This window comes from Protomyctophum parallelum (genome assembly GCF_964188405.1).
Source record: "Protomyctophum parallelum genome assembly, chromosome: 17".
In the NCBI taxonomy this organism is placed as follows: domain Eukaryota; kingdom Metazoa; phylum Chordata; class Actinopteri; order Myctophiformes; family Myctophidae; genus Protomyctophum; species Protomyctophum parallelum.
Window position 1 is genome coordinate 1362668 of NC_139719.1, and position 17109 is coordinate 1379776.

A 17109-nucleotide genomic window follows, 5' to 3' on the forward strand; every position below is an offset into this window, starting at 1 on the left:
TTTTGTTGCCGTTGGTGAAACAATTTAACAAAGCCCAGCTTTACAGTTTGAACCTACTGTATTAGAAGTAGCAAACAGCAGATGTACTAACTGTTGTATTACTATTTGAAATTGTTTCAGTTACTTCTCAGGGATTGGTTCTAGCAAGTCTATCAGATTGTCCCAGAACCATGACACATATACAGTAAGGCAGAGATCAGTCACTGCAGGTGTAATGCTGCGTTCACACGGGCAGATGCAAAGATACAGTCATACCATTCATTTCCAATGGAAGCCATACAGTACATCAGTCGTGTGTAGCTGCTGCAACAGCTACAAAGCTACAAAAACGTTGAGCTGGTTTCAACTTCAGCTACAAATCTACAAAGCTACAAATATGCTGTGTAGCTTTGCATCTTTGTATCTTTTGCATCTGCCAGTGTGAACACAGTATTAAGGTGGTTGCACACTGGACGCATTTTCGACTTTTGTCTGTTTTCCGAAAAACCGACAGGAAAACGCAGCTAAAAATCCGAAAAACGCGCTCGGCGTGTGGGGACTTTTAAGCCTGTTTTTATGCTAACAAAGGTGTCAGTGAACAAGGGTCAAAATGTAGGCCTATCCTGTTTTCCCTTGTCTGGACAAAGAAAGTGTTGGATGTAAATGAAAATATTTCAAGTATTAATCAGTCAGGTATAGCAATAAAAAAATATATAATGCAATTTACAGTTTACCTGTGTTGGAGACTATGTAATAATTGTAGTACTAACATCTACATTCACTGAATGGAATGGTAATGATTTACATGTGAGATGCAAGGTGCAAAACAGTATTAAAACTAGAATGGAGTGCTCAGCAGAGGGCAAATCTCTGCCAGGAGGCAAGCGTAGGGCTTGCCTTCATCTTTCTTTTTGTCGAGTGCATGTGATAAACAATAATTTGGGGTTGTGCATGAGTACACTTTGAAAAGGCACATGGCAATGGGAGAAGGAAGATAATAAAATACTGTCATTACATCCTTACGGTGCAACTAAAGTAGACAGAGTATAATCTCTGGACTGTCAACACTTTGAAAATGTGTGTGGCACCACTAGGACAAACATTACATTACACAGCCTACATTGCCATATACTGAATGAACTACCCTCCCAGCTGCAATGCCATTAAATCCTAATTCTGAATAGATTTCATTCAATGTTTCATTCAATGTTCTGTGTAATCTAATTTATTAATTCCTTGTGTCCATTATGTTTGTACCGGTATATCCCGTCAATCGGTGGTTGCTGTTTGAAATGTGTTGTGTTTTTGCTGCACCAATCTTTGTGAGTCCTTCGAGAGAAGAAGTAAGCACTGTAATGTCATTGACATTATGGCTAAAGAAGTTGACAGTCAATTATACATGAAGCTGAAAAGTACTGGCATGTAGGATGAGATGTACATTGCTACAGTATGTCTGAAAGATGGCACGCACGCACGCACACACGCACGCACGCACGCACACACACACACACACACACACACACAGGGTTGAAACATGATCTCCTGGCGGAGACAACACATATATTGCATTTAATGTATTTGACTGACTGAGGTCTGCATTTACAGTACCATAGTTTCCACTGGCCTAATTTGAATGTATTTCTATCTCTTTCTCTCATGCTCACATTTTCAAGTTGCATGACTAAATATTCAGAATCAAGCTGCATTATTATTTGAAATTAATGTTGTGCCACAACACAACTTAAACCTTATTTTGATTTCCACTTTCTAGGAATCATAAAATGATTAACACATTAAAAGAAATGTTGTTTTGGTGAACCATTTTTTATTTAAATTAGTTACAATACAAAATACAAACACAAAATGATAAGATCTGTAGTCTATAGTACACAATCATTGGAAACAATTTGAAATTCTAAAATGTACAGTTAATAGCTGGTCTAGTATTTCACCCAGGCAGTCAAAATGGGTGCATATGATTGGCTAAGCCATTCAGATTGTCAAAAGGACTGTAACTGTAATCGCTGAAAAACATAAATTCAGCAAAACTGAAAGGTTTTTACTTTGACTTTGATTTAATTTAGTGTTGTTATTTCTTTCTTTGTATTTGTTTTGAACATCATACAAGGAAAAAACTCAAAATTAAACAAAAGGTAAAACATACAAAATTAATTAAATCCAACAATCTCAATGGACAATAAATCATCAATTCTGGATTCGAAAAGGAGGAAGCTTCCGTTTAATTGTCACTATTCTGGAAGTTGACTTTCCACCTGAAATAGAGCGTCACAGTCCCATCCCCTACCAGGGCCCAGGAAATTATTCCCCGTTCATTTTCCTCATAGACTTTTCAAAAAGTATTTATTTAAATACCCTTTAAGCCTCGTACAAAGCCAACTCAAGTTGTGACAAATCATGACAACAAACACAATTTTTTGGGCCGAACAAAGAATTGGAAAGAAGAAAAAAAGGGAAGGTTACAACACTTTTTTTGTTGTTTTTCTTCTTTGTAATTATTTGTTTGGTCCAAAATATTGTGTTTATTGTCATGATTTGTCACGACTTTGTCCACGTCACTCTCTGGAGCAGCATCGAAAACTATTTTAAAATGACATACGTATATTACGTACAACATATATGTCGTTGAAAACTAGCCCTGGTCATGGTTTTCAAAAAACCATGAAAAACAACATACCGTAGCTCGTCGAAAATCACTCAAAGAAGTGTCTACCCTTGACTTTTCTGCACGTTGTCTTGCACATGCTTATCTTGAGCTATTTATCAATACTATCAACTTTGTAAAATAGCAAAAATATTTGGTTTTTCTTTATTGATACTTTAACTAAATTAAACTAAATCATTTCAAGAAATTTAGTAATGGAATCAAACCAAGGATCTCTCACACTTAAAGACTATATTATAGCCCATAGGAGAGACGGGAGACCCAGACCACTGTTAATGATTCTGTGATTTGAGAGTTCAAGGTTTAAGTTAAATCTTGTTATCTAACTAAACAGGCTAAAACGATAGAAGCATCTGGTCAGCCCCCCAGTCAAAAAACACAAAAAGGACAGCTGGAGCCTTATAAGATGAATTGAATACAAAAATATCAACATCTTAATACGGTCCAATACTTAGTTAGGGAGGGGGTGGAATTCTGACAGGCAGTTAGGCAAAATATGTCAAAATATGACCCCCCCCCCCCCCCCCCCCAGGTCCCCCAGTCAAAAAACTGTTACTCGTGACACTCGTGCTTTCTAAGGTGTGAACTACAGCACCCAGCATCCAACACCCTACCAACCCACCCATTGGGCACCCACCAGTCACGGGGTCTGTCTTTGAGCAAATTTAAGACTTCCGGTCTGAGAGCTAGCAGATTTAAGACATCCGGTTGCCTTCAGAATAAAATAAGGTTTTTTAATTCGTTAATTAAATAACTATTACATTACATTATTAGTGTAAAAGTGTGTTCTTTTCGTTAAGAATCATCCAACAAGGATTGTAGTTTAGCCCAGCCGGGCAATAGTTTATTATAAAGTCCCGTGCTCAGAGTAGTAATAAACAACCTGTCACCTGTATATTAAGCAAGGTTCCTACCTAAAGCAATAAAGGTTCCTACTTCAGCAAGCAATAATAGGACACCTATTATAACAATTAGTATTATTATTACATTACAGTTATTGTAAAGACACACATTATGTTTCTGTGTAAAAATAACTAATAAGTAATTAAATAATAATAAAAGTTATCTAAATGATTAAATGCTATTCACTGGAGTGCATGGACTTTATAAAGTGGACACTGGACAAAAGACGGCTCCGCGAGGCAACTATCTGGACATACCCACGCGTTCGGGGAGATGTCCTCTACCACACCCCACTCTCCACTAAGCGGGAGAGGTGTAAAATCTTTGTCCAGTGTCCATTCTGGGTCTGGAAACGGTACTTTTGTGAGCGTTGACCTCAGTAGAAGGTCTGCTGCTGTGAATTTTACACCTCTCCCGCTTAGCGGAGAGTGGGGTGTGGTAGAGGACATCTCCCCGAACGCGTGGGTATGTCCAGATAGTTGCCTCGCGGAGCCGTCTTTTGTCCAGTGTCCACTTTATAAAGTCCATGCACTCCAGTGAATAGCATTTAATGAATTGCATTTTTTATAGCGCTTTTCCAAGTGCTCAAAGCGCTTTACAATGGTTCATTCATTCAAACATTGGGAGGTGAAGCGGCGAACAGTCGACGCCAGCGTCCTCACTTCTCACATTCACACACCAATGGTGGCAAGCTCACACCGACCAACTCATTGGAGGCAATGTGAGGTTCAGTGTCTTGCCCAAGGACACTTCGACATGTGGACAGTGTTATCCATTTAGATAACTTTATTATTATTATTATAATGATTTAATTACTTATTTTTACACAGAAACATAATGTGTGTCTTATAGCATCATATAGCATCATTTAAATGCTTAATTTGTAGTTTTAATGTGCAAATTAAACTTTTTTTCAATACTCTAGAGGGTACTCTTATTTTGAAGAGATCGTCCACCGGAAGCCTTAAATCTGTTCATTAGATCTGCTCACTAGACGCTGCCAATAGCTATGCACAACAACTAATATTGGGACACCGGTGGTAATGGGTCAACTGCATGTGGGTGTTGGATGAAATCCTTGACAAGCTTATGGTAAGAATAATCAATAGATGTGTGACATTATGGGTAAATACAAATAAACGTGGTCCGTACCAGAGCCGTATAATAGAAGAGTTCTGTTAGTGAGGGGGCACAGAACAGCCCGGTCACGTGATCCCGGAAGCGCTCGTGCGCACAGCTGCGCTCTTACTGGGAGCTCGATTAGGGACAGAGCCTGGAGCTGAAGTACATTGTTTTGAACGAGAGCGCCGCGGATATCGGCAATTTTAGGTATGTATGCAAAATGACAACTGTTTTAAAGTATTGTACAGTGACAACTAAAGTCTCTGTAATGTTTATGTTGTACTATAACTACAAAACGCTCTAAAATAAAGGGATTTAAGACCATTAAAAGCCGGGCTGTTGCCTTTCACTCATTCAGTCAATGTAGCCGAGTCGATAATGTCGAATGTTCTTATTTTAATCATAACACCAATTTTAATACAGCATGTCAAGTCTAGTTTTCTTCATAATCTAATATGATTATGTAGGGTAGGCCTACGACAATAATTTACTATGCCACTATAGCACTAGTCCTCTAGTAGTCTAGTACTTTCTCAAATGTGTTATTTTACTAGTTACCACCAGTGTATAACAGCAATGGGAAATTGTACACACAATTGTGAGCTGTCAGTTAATGACCAACAGCCAAATTATGACCTATCATGACTATACGTATATTATTGTATTCACAGTTTTATAATGTTGATATTAAATGATAGAATAAGCTAATTGAATGATACAATGATAAAATAGGGCTTGAGTGATTGAAAACCAGGAAGACAAATGTCACTATATATATATATATATATATATATAATCATTGATATATTGCCAACTTCTCCAAGGCCCTCAGTCATTGTGTTATGTTTACTACTATTACTACAACACTTATAGATATTATTTCCATGTGTCATAAGTTCAAGTTAAGACATGACTTACTGCATTCTGCCATGCTGTTTGTTGTAAAGAACCTCCACGGGTCTCATAGATTATACATTCAATTAAGCATGATTTATTTACAACATAAGTTAACATAATGAGATAATGAACTCTAAACACAAACCCTTTGCTCAGAAGTGTGTATGCAGGTAGTGACTATAAATAGTGTGTATTGTCTATTGTGTCAAGGGATTTCAGTTACTCTACACTGACACTGGCTCCTGTTCAGATCACGTGACCCATTCATTGCCCTGTATTGTATTGTCTTGGTTTGCAGAAGGTGACCGGCGTCTCCACCTGTCCAAAAGCAAGAACACAAAGTTCAATGAGTCGGGTCAGCTGTGCGTGTTCCACCTGGTGTCGAGCATTTGGACCCTGTACATACTCATAACAGTAAGATGACTTGTTTGAGCTGCTTTGTTTTTGGTATTTTGATCCTCCAGAGAAAAAGTACAACACTATATAGAATAGCTAATTGGCTTATTTCCGTTGGGATGCCTGCATTTGTGTGTACACTAGTGAGAGGGAGAAAGATAATAAAGAGTGTAAAGATTTTTCTTTAACTATGTCTCATAATGGTTTGTCCCCACAGGAAGGGTACATTCTTCATCCTAGCAGTCTTTGGGAGAACTACCCGCATGTACACCTCAGGTAACTATAATATCAACATTAGATTGGTATTTTTAGATGGTAAATTCTGTTCCAAGTATAAAACATTATTTAATAGTCTTTCATACCACCATGAAGTAATCGAATAAAAATGTCATGTGTGTCATGTGTCTAATGGGTAATAATTTGTTATTTGATGATTGAATGTAATTATTACAAATTACTTTGGAACCTAATGTGTTCAGTGACCAACAAGCACGCTACACCACCAAGATACCCATGTAGCTGTCTAAATACTTCCTTAATGTCAACAAAGTTCACACCCACAACACCAGAGGGACAAAACCATGTTCAACCCAGATTCGGCACAAACGAGGGACTAAATTATTTTCGCTGCTATGCCACCAAAATGTGGAATGCCCTACCAATAGCCATTAAGACATGCAAATCCCTTGACTCCGTCAAAACCGCTCTCAAAGGGCACTTACAGACGGCTGCAATCTGTAAGTGCAGCCGTCTGCACTTACAGATCAGATTTTACGGGGGGGAAACTTGAGCCCGTAAAATCGGAATCCCCCCCGTCCTCTTACCCTTACTGTATATGTTTCCTTTCCCTTTTTACCTCCTTACTGTTCTTTTATAGTAGTGTATATTTGTACGTCTCTAAATGTTCTGCTGAATTGAAAATGGTGGACCCTGTTGTAATTCAGCAAATTACCATTCTGCAAACTGTTAATAAATACTTCGATCAATCAATCAATGTTATTCCTCCAAATAAATTGATGACTCTGTACTGCATGTTGTAGTTATTTTACTTTGTTTATTTAACAAATAAAACCCTGACCCCTACCATTGCTATTGGATGTTATTCTAAAGTGCTCCCACCCTCTCCTGTAGATTTCAGGTGAAGTTCTTCTACCTCACTCAGCTGGCTTACTGGCTCCATGCCTTGCCAGAGCTCTACTTCCAGAAAGTACGCAAGGTCAGTAGGCCATGGGAATGTTTTTTTTGGGCTGTTTACTGGTTTAGCTGTTCATATACTATACTGTATGTGTGAGTTTCAGATTGTAAGTGAGAGAGGAAAAAAAGGAGCATTCAGATATTGCAAAGCAAGACAATGCCTATAAACACAGACTTTGTTTTCCAGGAGGAGATTCCTCGACAGCTGCAGTACATCTGCCTGTACCTGTTGCACATCTCCGCAGCCTACGTGTTAAAGTGAGCATCCACGAGAAGGATTCCCAACCTATTCTATAAAACCATTTTTGTCTTGAAGGAAAGAATATTGACACCTTTTTAGACTTGAACATGTTCAGTGACCATGATGTACTACATAACATCTTCCACAATTTCCAACACATAGATCCTAAGGAGGTTTGGGGGGGGGGTTGGGTTATTTAGATCTTAGTTGGTTTACAAGAGAATCGAGAATTAACCCATTTTGGGCTGGAACCCCTTTTGGTGTTTTAAACATATATAATTTAGCTATAGAAAAATAGCAGATCTACAAGTATAGCGCGCCACCGGGTGGCGTACTACAAGCTTGTAGGTCTGCTATTTTTGAAAAATCTGGATTTAGAAGATTATTTTCAACATTTTTAGGTAGGTCAGGCCTAAATGGGTTATACTAGTATAAGCCTTATAGCATCATTTTGGTATAACATTATTTATTTTACAGTTTATCTTCTAAATCTGGACATAAAGAAGCAATGAACATATTGATTGACCATATAATTGAGCCTTTACATTCTAATACAGTCAATGCTTGGGCTCTGCTCTTTCTTTCCTTGTAGACAGTTGCTGCTGCAATATGGTTGGCTGTGAGGCAGTTGGCTGCAAAAGCCGGTCTGAGAAAGGGGCGAAACTTTACGGCTTCCCAGTTGAACCTGAAAGGAGGAAGAGGTGGTTGGTCAGCGTGAGCCGGATGGGTATGACCATGCCAGAGAATGTCAACAAGAGAAAGCTATGTGAGGTAATGTAAAGACACTGTAATAATGTTGATGTGTAGTGTTTGTGTAGCTTTGTGTATCTAAAAAGAAACAACCGTTACTCTACATACAGGCACACTTTGAGGCAGATCAGTTTGTAAATAAAAAGGGCAAGAAAAGGCTAAGGGACGATGCAGTACCGAGTATATTTGCACATCGTGCAGCAATTAAACGACGGAAGCCACCTGCACTTCGAACAGCACCTGAACAGAACTTAATTGTTAGGGAGCACAGTTACACAAAAGGTAATATACTGTAGGTAGGTACAGTATACAGGTGCTTCTCAAAAAATGTGATGTGGAAAAGTTCATTTTCTTCCATAATATAATTCAAAAAGTGAAACTTTCATATATTCTAGATTCAATGTGCATAAAGTTGAAATATTTAAAACTTTTTTTGTTTTAATCTTGATGATTGTGGCATACAGCTCATGAAAATCAAAAAATCAGATCTCAAAATATGAATAGTTTATGAGACCACTAAAAACATTTATAATACAGAAATGTCGACCATCTGAAAAGTATGTTAACAGTTTGACTGTTTTACACGCTTAACCCGCATTTTAATCAACCCCCCTTCACTGCCGAGATTGTTGTATTACCTTTAGAGCATACACTGAATTATTTGGGCTTTTAATCCGCGAAAATCCAGCAAAAAAAGCTCCCGTGGTTTGTTGTGATCCGAGCGTATCATCCACCATCTTGGTGCACCCGGAAGAGGAACACAAGACTCGTCTCAATGAGGCGTTGCACCCCATGCATTTCCATTGGCCTCAATTTCCCAGAAGCCCTAGCAGCCCACAGCATGTGACGATTTCCGGTTTCGTCATCAAAGCGAATGCATCTAGGCTCTATCTCCGCGACGAAGACGGATTTTCTTTTTATTTATTACAATACAGCGGATTAAACACATAAAACAAATGGCGGGTATAGCGGGGTTGGCAGCGACATTAACCTGGAGTAATCCATTCCCGGCACGGTTTATGCCCTCGATATGCGGTCTGGGATACTTTTAAACAAATCAATCAATCAATCAATGGGGCATGGCATGGAGGTATTAAGTAAGGCCAAACGGAATCTGCAGGGTTTTTTTCTGCGATGACTCCGGAGGAAAATCTGTGTTTTATTTTTATTTAAATAATTTTGTATTATATATTTTTGTAGGCGTTTTCATATGACACACAAATTGACACAGTAGACCTACTGTATACCTTCTATAAATGTAGCCTATAATGACATGATGACATCACAAGACACAAACCACTTTCTATGCCTTTTATTGAAGTCCACATGATACAGAACAGTGACTGCCTGAGCAGCATTAGAATGCAAATGTGTAAGGTGCTTTTAGAGGTAGAGAAACATTTCATACAAACACAAGGCTCAACACGCCATAAACACTGTAGCTTAAATTATGGGTAGACCTGAGCTAGATTCTACAAAAAACTTATGCTCTGAAGGAATATATATTCAAAGATTCGTGCCACATTTTCAAGGTTTTTCTAAAATAGTAGATCTACAAGCTCGTGCTGTGTCGCGCTATGAGCTTGTAGATCTGCTATTTTCCAATAGCTAAAGTATAACATAACGCTCAAAACACCAAAAGGGGTTCCTGTTTAATACAAAAAAGGCTATTGCCTAGCAGCAATATACAATTTCTCCAACAATGAAAATAAATGTTAGCCTACTGGCTTCATAAGCCAACATAGTGCATTTCACTTTCACACAAGAACAAGGCATGTAAATTTTTCAACAATTAAACAAAAAGTGCACCTTTTGGATGTATTATTATTATTATGCTCAATTGGGTTTAAAACACAGCCAAATCAAATAATTAAAATCAAAACAAAGGCCTTTGGACACTCATGCATGAAGGAAGCATGAGTTCAAGTCTGTTGCTCTCCCCAGGTTTGGCGGAGGGTGTGTAGAGCCCAGGATCACATTAGATAATTGACACAGGTGTGAAAAATGGGTTACAAAATCGTGGGATAAAAAATGTAGATACAAAAAAAAATACAAAGGCCTCTCTACGGCCAGCCCTGGGCCTATTATATTCAAACCAATACTTTAGCCTTGCCTATACAGCCTTGCCTATACACAAAGAACTGGATGTCATCCATTTTCTACAGCTAAACGACTCTAAATCTGAGGTTCTCATTTTTGGTCCACTCCAAGAAAGAGCCATGTTGGCGCAAAACCTGGCCTCTCTTACCCCAAATGTAAAGCCCTCCGTGAGGAACCTTGGTGTTATCCTTGACCCCGACCTCAATTTTGAAGCCCATGTAAGAAAGGTAATTAAATTATCATAATTTATACCACCTCAAACATATCGTCGAAATCAAGCCCTTCCTATCCACCCCTGACTTAACTAAAGTAATCCATGCATTCATTTATTCACGTCTCGATTATTGCAACTCCCTGTACTCTTGTCTCTCCAATAAATCCATCCAACGTCTACAACTAGTTCAGAACGCCTGACCGGTACAAAAACATATGACCACATCTCACCAATCCTGGCTTCCCTGCATTGGCTCCAAATCACTTTTAGAATTGATTTTAAAATCCTACTATTAACTTTTAAGTCCATCTCTGATCTGGCCCCATCCTACATATCTGACCTACTCAAGCCCTATGTCCCACAGCGCACCTTAAGGTCCTCGGAAAAGGCGCTCTTGGTAGTCCCAGCTTCCAAGTTGAGAACGAAAGGTGACCGGGCCTTTGCATTCAGAGCCCCAACTCTCTGGAATGCCCTCCCCCTCGAGATAAGGCTCGCAGAATCCGTCCCCCGCTTCAAATCCCTCCTAAAAACTCACTTTTATAAAGCTGCTTTTAACACCTTAACACCACGTTTTTTAACATTCCCTATTGTTCGTATGTCCTACTGCATTTCTGTACATTGCCTGTTCTTTATTTTTATTATTGTCAACTGTTGTTTATGTTGTGCACTGCATTTGTTCTTATTTTTCTGTAAAGCACTTTGTAACCTCGTTTTGAAAGGTGCTATATAAATAAAGGTTTATTATTATTATTATTATACAATCAAGCCTTAAAAGAGAATCATAAACCACACAAACTATTATGACTATGGCTCATTTCAGTCCGACAAGGTCACTTCCACAGATCAGAACATAGGCATAGCTTATTACAGTATGTTGGCTAAGCATAGCCTAAAAGTAAAATTAAACACACACCACTGACTAAAAAAATTAAGCAAACAGCTATGGCCTTCCTATAAAAAGGTGTCTCTGGAGCTAGCCTAATCCACTGTCTAGTCTACAGACACTGTCTGTAGACTAAAGTATCTGTTAAAACGCATCAGAAGAAGCTGTTCGAAGCGTCCGTCGCCGAGACGATTTCGTTTTGGGGTGAGTACAAGACTGCCAAAACTGAACAGCCTTTCAACTGGTGCACTGGAGGCTGTTGGGGCATTTATAACGGAGTGAAATTTGTTTTATTCTTGGAAACTGGTGCAGGCTTTCCATCGTTTTCGTTTTGGCACTGTTGCAGACATACACACAGAGACGTGGTGCATTTATAGATAGACAAAGAGACAATTCAATATTTCAAATTGACGGGTAGTGGCAACCCTGGTTGTGACTGGCCTGAGAGCTATACTAAACATCACATCAGCCCTGGTTGTGACCGGCCACAGAGCTGCTGCCGCTAAACATCACAACAGCACATGACCTTCCATGGTAGGAGGGCCGAATTCTTTCAGCCTTTAAGCCACTGCTATTCCCACCAACTCCCAGACACGTGTGTGTATACAAGCACACACGCATGCACGCATGCACAAGCGAATGCGAGCAATGCCTCGTACCCCGAGGATTCTATTGTTACTTCAGGAAACCCCATATTTCACAGGTTTCGCTTTCAGAGCAAACCTCATCCTATATCACCTACTGTCCATCCATGCTGCATGTGAATGATTGACCTGTATCTGTATCTGTAAGTTAAAGCTGCAGTATAGTGGACTTATTTCAATGAAGTAGACCAGCCCAATTCGTCTGACACGCTTCTCTACAGTTACATGTAGTCGGTCTAGATAAAAGGAAAAAACAACAGTAGCTAAATGGATAGAATTATATAATGCAAAATTATATCATTAAAATGTTGTTATTTTTTATTTTTTCTGTTGCAACACACGAACAAGCGTCTTGCCTCTGGAGACGACGGATCAACCCCTCTCAAGGCCCTGGCCAATTAATTAATTAATTAATTAACACGCATGCGTTTAGCGCATATCCACTACTGCCTGCGCTGCCCGCTGACACACAAGGCACATCCAGGCACTGGGCACTGCCACCGATCTGTGCAGCACTTTGGTCAACCTTGGTTGTTTTAAAACGTGCTTCGTATAAAGTTTGATTTGATTTGATTTCCTTCTCCCTCCCTCCCGCCCTCTCTCTCTCAATTTGAATAAAACGGAGGAACCACATCCTACTACTCTGTTGTGTCTGCAACTGCATGTGTTCGTTGTTTTTGGACAATAGGTAGTAGGCCTAATCACTTATCACGTGCAAATGTGATAAGTTAGCTCATGAATGAAAACACAGCACTGTATGTCTTGAAGGTTAGCCTAATGTGTCAGAATATAAATTAGGCTTAAGCAATCAGGATATATAATATTGAAATAGAAACAGTTGGATAAAACTATCCCACAGGGGGGGGGGAATCACTCACCCAGAGGAGGCGGCGCAGCAGTTAAGATTACAACTTATGTAAAGCTGGGTTCAGACTTGAGGAATCGCTTGGTGTCCGCTTGGCGCAAGTCGCCCATTTTCAACTTCTCGTCTTGACTTTGTATAATCAAGATGAACGCGTTGTTGGACTGTTTGGTTTAAAAAAAAAAAATTGGATTAAAAAAAATATTTGGAAGTAGCCTATGTGATTAATTGCATTGGTCGGGGCGCCCATTGAAGCGCAGGCCAGCGCTGTCATGTCTGTCCAGGAGAGCTCTGACGTGTCTTACTTTTTCAGACACCTTATGTAGATTTAACAGTTAAAAAACCACCCGATCTACATTGTATTGTCCAAGATGTCTCTCTAAGGCCTGATGGCTATTGTTTGTTTACGGTACAGCTTGTCCTTGTAGCATTCCTTGTGCTCGTGGCAGAACGACTGCCAGCTGTAGGGCTCACCTCACCGCCATGCTGGCTTGTTGTGGACATTTTTATCAAAATTCCATTTGTGCCACGGACGTACAATATTATTAAGAGCTAGCCCTGAATGACCATAACAGGTCTGGTGCGGGGCGCAGTGGTGACGGCCTCCTCCGATCTCTGCTGCTGCATGCGCTCGTCTGGACGGCGCGGTCCTCGATCGTGCCCTGCCTTCATCATTTCATTTCAAATAATATTCCAAATATTATTTCACTTTTTCTTTTCAATTTCTTTTTGAAGATAGCCAATCTACGCAGTTCGTCACATAAAAATGTGGGGCGTGCAGCCAGGTGAAAGCAATCCAGCCCAACTGCACAAAGCTGTTGTTTTAGGGAGTCTCTTTTTTCGCAGAGCCTGGGTTTCGATCGGTGCTGATGAGACGCTTGTTTTACAGCAACGGGTACTACTAGAGCGGGGTTATACCTGTATAACCTCACAAAAACTATGCCTAAACCTAAACCTAACCTGTAAAACAAGCGCCCCCTCAGCGACCATCTGCCACTGTCTGTTACACCGGTTTGTTTCAATCCTGAATTGACAAGTGATTGAGTGATGACGGCCCCTGTTAGATCTACAAGCTCACAATGTGCACTGTGATCTAAAGTTTTCAAATAAATGTAGTGGAGTAAAAGTATTGGACATTGTAAATACCTGTATTCAAGTACAAATGCCTCAAGATTGTACTGGGGTACAGTACTCATAGTTTCCACCGTTAGAATCATGTACAGTGAAGAGTGCACTAGTGTTTTTAGTTGTTTCTCAAGTCTAAAGGGTACGTGGGGGTGAGTGACGAGATCCCAGAACGAGATGACACTGCAGGCAGTATGTATCACACCACAAGTTAATGTCCAGTACATTATGTTCATCTCATGTTGATCTGGCTGTGATACATTATGTTAATCTCATGTTGTTCTTCCTCGTGTGCTGGCTGTGATACATTATATGATGTAAGATCCAAGATGTCTCTCTAAGGCCTGATAGCTATTGTTTGTTTACGGTACAGCTTGTCCTTGTAGCATTCCTTGTGCTCGTGGCAGAACGACTGTACCACAGGCCTGTCTGTATTCCATGTACATCTACTGTACCACAGGCCTGTCTGTATTCAATGTACATCTACTGTACCACAGGCCTGTCTGTACTCATCTTCCTTGGCCACTCATGTATTACAGCATGTGGTTCTCAACCTGTGTGACCACATTACTTTTTTGGGGGGGTCGCCCTGCAGATGACAGTGACAACTTAAGGAATTTGAATAACTTTGTAATACCAACTAAAAACTGGTCAGAAATAGCTAGGCCAAAATGCAAGGTACAAGCTCACGACGCAACCAGTGAGTTTATTTATCTGTGGAACCAAGTCAAACTAAATCTAATGCCTCAACTCCTACAATTACAAATGACTCACTTATTAATACAATTAGCCTAGTTGTGCAGTGTGCACACAGTATGCTCTCTGAAACCATTTGTTAAGTTTCACCTAAACGGCACATTTCATTTACAGGCCCATCATTCTCACACTGTTTTGGTACAAATGCACGCATAGTTGCACATCATAAAAAATATTTTTCCCCTGCTGCGTCTTCATGTCCTGAGGCATGCACACGACGACTGACACAGGGTCGGCATCCTGACCTGGAGATCTGCACTCCAAGGAGCACACTTTAGTACAAACTGCCATCGTACAATAAAATGCATCACGTACGTACGTCTCTCTCTGTGTGCGTGCGTGTGTGCGCATGCACGTCTGTAATCCACGTAACTCGAGAACCGTTTGCCGCACCGACTTCAAATTCGACATACGCGTTCCACACCCCCACAGGGAGTGCAGTGCCCGGTGTCGAGTCCGTTGGATAGCCGGTTGTCCAGAACCAGCACAAAAGCCTCTGCCCGGGCTCTGCCAGTGGACTAATGAGCCTAAGTCACCTCACCGATAGAATTCCCAGCCTCTGCCTCAGCCAATTGATTGCCATAGAAACCCCACCCCTGCCATTTGATGACTTTTCACAGTCAGTTTGCACTCTTCAGACACTGCAGGCAGACAGATACAGAGATCTCCATATATGGGCACAAAAGGGACACTGCTATAACAACGGGTATTGCATACTAAGTTCCCAACTTGCATCGTTCCCAAGTAGGCCGGTGGCCGAAGGGCACAGGTCTAGTCCGTATAAATGACCATATATCAATATATGATTTGGATAATTTCACTGACACTGCCATTGTTTGTTTGGGGGTATTTTGCACTAGTATGGCACTAGTATTTGACCTGCTATGTGTAATTGGTGCTTTGCTGCTGAAGTACCAGAAGTGCCACCTATTAGTGTTGTTTTCCTCGACTAAAACTATGACGAAAAATGTTCGCCAACTACCTTTTTTCACTGACGAAAACTTAATGGAAACTTAATGAAATCTAAGCTATGGTGACTAAAACTGTCACTAAATATACTGTCAACTTTGTCAACAAATAAAAACTAGTGGACAAGAGATCCAGTATGTCATGTTACACTTGGTTGCATGCTGAAAATAGCAGATCTACAAGCTCACAACGTGCCGCGCTGCGACGCGTTGTGAGCTTGTATACTATTTTCAGCGTAGTCATTACGACGACATCAAGGCACACCAAGATACATTTTAGTCAACTAAATGAACTGTAGATTTAGTCGCCAAAAATCTTATGATAGTCGACTAAAACTAGACTAAACACTAAAACTAAATGAAAACATTTCAAGAGAATATGACTAAAACTAAAATAGAAATGTGCTGCTAAAAACACACCTATTATATGTTTACTGTCTGATTATGATGCTGCTAATGTCACAGCTGTAGGGCTCACCTCACCGCCATGCTGGCTTGTTGTGGACATTTTTTATCAAAATTCCATTTGTGCCACGGACGTACAATATTATTAAGAGCTAGCCCTGAATGACCATAACAGGTCTGTACCTCTCTCCATGTGTACACTCTCAGAGTTAGGGGGGGTCCTTGAAAATTAAACATTAGAGAACCACTAGTACTAGTTGGACTCCTAATGTGACATAGTAAATCAGTGTCATACAGAACACCTTGTGATTAAAATGAGAACATTATAAAGATGTGTAAAAGAGAAGGAAAAAAATGCCACAGACAAGACCAAGGACACATTTGTGACACAAAGCTGTGTGTGTGTGTGTGTGTGTGTGTGTGTGTGTGTGTGTGTGTGTGTGTGTGTGTGTGTGTGTGTGTGTGTGTGTGTGTGTGTGTGTGTGTGTGCCTTTTGAGCAACTGTTGAAGCACATCTCATCTTGGAGAACATCACGTTTTCTATAGCAAACCTTTAATCTGTTACAGTATGACTCACATATCAGTGACCGTCACAGAATCCTGGGTAAGGTCACATTTTAGCTCTGTTGAGTGGATATAAGTCCAATTCCTCATTCTATTTTCAGGTTCTGCGTTGATTCATCTCAGAAGCAACGAGCCAACAGGATAACAGCTTTGAAACGGTGAGTCCATTTTATGATCACTTTAATATGATAGGCTATATGACTTTAGCATGCCAGCACAAGTACTGTACTGCACAATTTTGAGGTAATTTTGTACTTTTCCAATTTCCAATACTTTTACTTGTACTCCACTACTTCTCAGATCCAAATATTGTACTTTTAACTCCACTACATTTATTTAAAAACGTAGCCGATCTACAAGCTGACAATGCGCAACGCGACGTATATTGTGAGCTTGCAGATCTGGTATTTTCAAAAAGTTTTC

The 17109-nt window shown here is 40.1% G+C and overlaps 1 protein-coding gene and 1 long non-coding RNA gene across 2 annotated transcripts in view; both read left to right on the forward strand.

The window, feature by feature from the left end:
• The window catches only part of LOC310874290 (alpha-actinin-2-like), a 30946-nt gene extending 29782 nt beyond the window's left edge, over window positions 1-1164 (forward strand). The window contains exon 13 of the mRNA XM_083787032.1: window positions 1-1164. This exon is cut by the window's left edge and continues 379 nt beyond it. The gene's annotated coding sequence lies outside the window, so the exon portion shown is untranslated.
• A 4716-nt stretch (window positions 1165-5880) lies between these two features.
• Window positions 5881-7197, forward strand: LOC310875089. The gene is made up of 3 exons (XR_014570612.1): window positions 5881-5998; window positions 6198-6256; window positions 7112-7197. It is a non-coding gene; the product is annotated as an uncharacterized lncRNA (long non-coding RNA).
• Window positions 7198-17109: the final 9912 nt, after the last annotated feature.